The following is a 6,544-nucleotide window of genomic DNA, read 5'->3' as shown; positions in this document are numbered from 1 at the left end:
ATAATAATAGTATCTTGCTAAATATTCATAACAATATACATATAATAAGGTTTTTAATTCAGAAGTGCGAGTGAATGTATTCTTTAAGGTGAAAAGTGATTCTCAGGAGTACCTTAGTTTATAGAGCTTTCTTGTATCTGATATCTTATAGTTTTTAATACAAATAAGATTAACGTACTGTAGTCTGATGATGGGGTAAATATTGTAAGCTTTGAAACCGGTAGCTCCAAATTTACCAACTTTATTAAATAAAAACTACTTAAGATTGTGAGTACTAACTCATTTCCCATATACTAGTATTATGGACTCACATTGGCAACCTTTTAATCATCAATTTCAAAGTTTTTTAATGCCAGATATGTTGGTTGTCGGACATTAAATAATGCAATTCAGTACTAAAAAAAAACCTAAAACGTTTGAATTTTTATTTGTATACTCTGGGGAAAATCCTAGGGTTTGAATTTTGCTGAATCATGCCTGACTTAAATTAAATCGACAACCAGACATACTTATATTGGGCCACATTGTTTTCACAGCGTTGTGAATTGCCAATTCGAAATCGACAACCACCTTTGTAGGGTGTAATCAATTCGTTTTCTATGTATTTACTTTTAATTGTCTTAAAACAATTGAATGGGTGAGTAAAAAAACAATATAAACGTCAAAAATGAGATTTAGAACTGAAATAGCCAAAATACGTTTATTACGTTAACGTTACAGTGGGCAAAAAACAGTATATCGATAGTGAATAATAGAAATCTATTAGGTATGTCAATTTTTACTGAATTTCTCTTTTTGTTGCTTTATAACCAGTATTCTGAATGCTTTAAAAACCTAATTATATAAAACTTTATTGTCTTTTTAAAGTAAATATGGCCACAAAAGGTTTTTGAAGCATCTAAACTCCGATTCACCAGTAGATTTCAGCGTTGGCTCTTACGGACAATGTTAATCAAATGGAAGAAAACGCTGCAGCGTTGCTAGTTCATTGTCGGCTTCAACGTGGCAGAGCCGGCTTTGAACTTAACACTCCCTTACACACGGAGCACTTGCAATTTTGCACTAACATTCACTGATTTGCCCTAATGGCTGTTTCAGAAAATATTCAGACGTCGTCGTAATATAGTGCTCAACAATTGATAAGGATCATAATTATGATTTCAAATATTTTAAAAGTTTGTTGAGATCCTAGTATGATGACTTGAATAGAATAAATGAAAATAGACTTTAATATTCAACTTTTTGCTGACCCTAGTAAAAAATGGCCATAATGGCAAAATTTATTTTATTTCGTTTAAAATTGATAATAAAGTCGGGGTATTAATATTACTTTCATTATATTATTTTACAAACTTCGGCTATTTCTGGAGTAAAATATTACTTCGATCCTTATCAATTTTTGAGCACTATTGTATTTGACGAATAGAAAATTTCTTACATCTCTTGTTGTCATATTTACGGAAATGGATGTTTGGAGACCTTTTGAATAGAATTGAAATGAATAGAAAGAAAATGCCACGATTAGTAGATAAGTCAAAAATATATCGAGAATACATCATTTATATTTTAGTATTATTTATACAGGGTGTTTCATTAACAGTTATCCATATAGTAACTGGAGATACCTTAGCACAAAATACGAAGATTTAACCTTAAACACTAATCATATGCTATGATTTTTGTGACTGATATTTTTAAGTTAAAGTTGATTTCATATAATTGAATGAACTATCTTTCAATAAAATCCTTGCAACTCATAAATATTGGCAATATCATTTTGATGTCTTCTACTTTAAAATATTTAATATGTCTGATTTGCTGATATGACTGAGTCAGATTAAATTTTATTATTAGAAGGATTTTTTTACTAACAACAAAATTTTTGTAATTGATTAATATTTTGTATTTCGATAATGACCTCCGAAGTGAAAGTCGTAGAATTCGTAGAATAGCTTACTGACTAATGGGCGTTTGTAGAAATGGTTTAACCGTGTAGAAATTTCGGTATTGTTGTAATTAAATACCCATTTAGAATTTTCCTGATAATAGTATCTACTAATTGTTATACGAGTGCGTATATCTATAGCAGTTTTGAAGTTTGTAGAAACGGTTTTTGTGTGTGCATTCGAGAAGGTACGTTAACTTGTCAAAAATAAGTGCAATTTATTTTTAAACTTTTTTTATATACTGTGTCATACAACAAAAACAAATTCCGATCTGACTCCAACACAAATTATTTCTACAACAAGTACAGCGCTGGGTGTTAGCGATAGGACAGTCTGGAAAATTCGTCAGTATGGATTGGATCATAATGGAGACTTACCCAAAATTCTGAAAAACCCACGTAAACCGACCAAGAAGGAAACCAATCGGGAGTTTACCTACGATGAGAATATCAGGAGCCAATTGAGAAGACTTGTTCACATGGAATTTTTCTTAAAGAACATACCTCCCACAATCAAAGCTATCCTATTACACGAACATTTTGCCTAAATTTTTCAAAAGTACTCTATATCGACTATTGCGAGAGATAGGGTTTGTTTATGATAAAAGAGGAAAGAAAGCAGTAATGATGGAACGTCCTGACAATAAATTGGAGGCATAAATTTCTTAGAAAAATACAGAATGATCGAAATCAAGGATACAATATTTTCTATTTGGATGAAAGTTGGGTCAATATCTGACATACAGTAAATAAGGTATGGATGGATTCAACCATAACCAGTTATAAGGATGCATTTTTGTAGGTGAATCCGAGTTTATGTGTTTTTTAGAGGTATAGAACTTTGAAATGAAATAAAACAAAGATGATTTTTATCAATTGACATGAAATTGACTCGTCTTTCGAATAATCTTTTGGCATTATAGTATAAATATGATTTCTGGTATATGGCTGTCATGGCTGGCTCTGACGTATTCTAATCTGGGGGTCCAATTTATGATCACTTTTTCTAATATTTGTCGCCGTTTATCGGCAATAACGCGGAGAATGTTGTCCTTCAAGTGGCCAATCGATTCATACTTATCGGCGTAAACAAGCACCTTCACAATCCTCACATAAAATAGTGTAGCAGTGTTAAATCGCACGATCTTGGAGGCCAATTCACGGTCTGAAACGTGAAACTATCCGGTTACCAAAGTTTCCTTCAATAAATCAATTTATTGTGACACTAGCTGTGTGACATGTGGCGCCGAATTATTAAAACGACTGTTCCTGTACATCATGGTTGTTCAATTGGGGAATAAAAAAGGCAGCAATCATGGCTCTATAACGGTCACTATTGACTGTAGCGTTCTGGTCAGCATGGTTTTTGAAGGAGTATGGTCCAATAATTCTACCAGAATATAAAGCACATCAAACAGTCAGTTTTTCTGAATGTAATGTTTTCTCAACATACATTTAAAAATTATCTTATCTCCAAATAGGGCAGTTTTGTTTGTTGACGTAGCCATTCAACAAAAGTGAGCTTCATTGCTAAACAAAATTCACTTATGAAAATCAAAAAACTTGTTTTGGATCCACTCACCGAATCTACGAACTTACGCCTTGGTAGGTGATGATGTACCTTCAATTCTTGCATGAGTTGGATTTTGTAAGCACAGCAAAAACTTCTTCTGTACATACTGTACGACTTGTCTGTGGATGCATATTATCATTTTGGGTAATCGTGGTGCAAAAACGTTCCATGTTTAATCGAATTACTTGCTGTGGTGGACTATGATGTTGACCATAAAATAGACGTATTGCGGGATACGTATTTCGAACACAAGCACAATTTTCAAAATAAATTTGTACAAATTCGAAGCGTTGTTCAGGCATCAAGTCTATTCATGCTAAAATGCCAAACCAAACTTAACATAAATCACTTGACAGCTGTCAAAATGGCCGACAGTTAAAAAAGTGTTAAGTACCAACTTACATTTCTATACCTCTAAGAAAACATCCTTTACATTGTTGTGAAATTATTTTTTACAGCATGTTATATATCCACTACTATATTTGTGGGAATAATAAATTTATAAATAAAAAATGTAATTATAATTGCATAGTGGATTGGCCATCCCATGCATATATACGTAGGAATTAATAAATATATTAGTCATTTGGGATACAGTTCAGTGAAAGAGTATAAATCTACTATCTTGGCCTTACAATTCTCTGTTTTCTTTCAATTTTTTTGCAAATGATGTAAAGGGACTTTCAATAAACTGGATTTATATGTCATAAGATCGGGAGAACTAGAGAGAACTGAAAGAGAATATTTATGTTTAGCAGTCGATGCTGTTGCTTGTGTACCGATGATGAAATTTTTGGACAACTTCTTCTTATGATACCTCTCTGTTCGGAATGCTGGCTCTGCAACTTTGCTGATACAGCCAGGAACAGCTCAGTGGTATTTGTGTTATATCATTTCCGTAAATTTTGCAGCTAGAATAGGCTTTACGTATAATTCTTGGTCATATTTTTCCATTTGTCTATACCATTTTTTGACGGAAACGATACTAAAGAGATAATGATAGTGAATAACTGGAGGAGAGTAACCAAGGAAAGGGATGCTTGCGCCATAGGAGAGAGATTATATTACATAGAGAGTTATATTGTAGTAAACTAAATGACTACTGTATTTAAAATGATATTAATAAAATAAATTTTATTGTGTGTAATATATTATATATTGTAACAATCCAACCCCTGACGCTACGCCTCTGGAGGACGAGCCGTAATATTATGATTTTCAAACCCCGACAGCCCCATTAAATTATCGTAATTTTTATTATAAAATAAACCCTAAAACCCCAGAGATTAATTATTATTAGTATAACATCGTATTATATGTTCAGTTACTCCACGTATTAATATGTTATAGTATAAATATTACATTAATTTTATTTGCTTTTACCAGAACAAAATCAAACATTCTTCTTCTTCTTGTGCCACTTTTATCGGAGATTGGAAATCATCAAGGCTATCCTGACCTTGTTTACAGCTGACCTAAAGAGTTCATTAGGAGTAAAGCCAAACCACTCTCTCAAATTACGCAACCATGACATTCTTCTACGGCCTGGATTCCGTTTTCCTTGTATTATATTTTGAAGTAATGCGTATTTATGTCCTCTCACCAGGTGACCCAAATATTCGAGTTTTCTTAGTTTGATCGTTGACAAAATTTCTGGGTCTTTTCCTATCCTTCTCACTACTTCAAAGTTTGTGACTCTTTCAATCCAACTTATCTTTAGCATTCGACGGTAGCACCACATCTCGAAACTTTCAATATTTTTTATGTTGTTCTGTTTGAGAGTCCAGGCCTCTACACCGTATAATAACGTGTTAAATACGTAGCTCCTTAGCATTCTTAATCGTAGAGGGATGCTTATATCTCTGTTGCAGAAGAATTTCCTCATCTTTATGAAGGTGGCGCTGGCAATTTCGATACGTCTTTTTATTTTATTGTTTTGGTCTCCAGTTTCGATTATTGAAGTCCCCAAGTATTTGTAACTTGATACTTTTTTAATTTGAATGCCCTTTATACTAATATGTGCTGGTTGTGTCATGTTCTTACTGAAGACCATATACTTGGTTTTTTTGATATTGATACTTATGCCACAATTGTTGCAGGCAATATTTATATTTGTAAGTAATCGTTGTAATTCTTTTACTATTCTTGCAACTAGTACAGTGTCGTCTGCGTACCAATTATTATTTACAACCTCTCCATTGATTACGATTCCTTCGTTTGCTTGCAAAAGGGTTTCCTGGCAGCTGCTTTCACTATAAACATTAAATAGCAGCGGTGACAAAATGCATCCCTGTCGTACTCCTCTCCGTATTTCTATTGCTTGTGATATCTCATTTTCTATTTTGATGTTTGCTTTCTGATTCCAATTTAGATTGAGAATTATTCGTAGATCTTTATTATCTATATCCTTTCTTTCAAGAATGTCTCTTAGCTTATCATGGCGTACTCTGTCATCTTTGTGTAAGAACATTCAAACCGAGGAGAGCTTCTCGAGTACCTAGTCCCTTTCTGAACCAAATCTGTTTATCACTAATATCTGAATCCAACTTTTGATAAACTCGTTTGTGGATGACTTTCAGAAAAACTATCTTTAGTAGATGGCTCATTAAAGATATTGTTCGATGTTATGAACATTCTTTTGCATTGGATTTCTTTGGCAGTATAACGAATGTAGACAACAGCCACTCTTGAGGTATAATACCAGTTTTGTATATTGTGTTAAATAAGTGCAATATTATACCTATTGAGTCATCATTCAAGAGCTTTAGCAATTCAGTAGGAACCTCATCAGGTCCATTTGCCCTTCCAGTTTTGGAATTTGCCACTTCTATTTCACATTTTAGGATTTTAGATCCCGTTTCACCATTTACCTGAACAATGTTATTGCTGTTGTCCTCAAACAATTCTCTTATGCATTCACTCCATCTATTATTATTTTCTCTGTTAAATCTATAATAATCTTTCCGTCTTTGTTCTTAAGCAAACTTATTTGATGTCTTCTTCGAGTTCCTGTAATTTCTTTTACT

The sequence above is a fragment of the Diabrotica undecimpunctata genome, chromosome 5 (genome assembly GCF_040954645.1).
Source record: "Diabrotica undecimpunctata isolate CICGRU chromosome 5, icDiaUnde3, whole genome shotgun sequence".
Taxonomy (NCBI): Eukaryota; Metazoa; Arthropoda; class Insecta; order Coleoptera; family Chrysomelidae; genus Diabrotica; species Diabrotica undecimpunctata.
Note: the sequence above shows the minus strand (reverse complement) of the source record.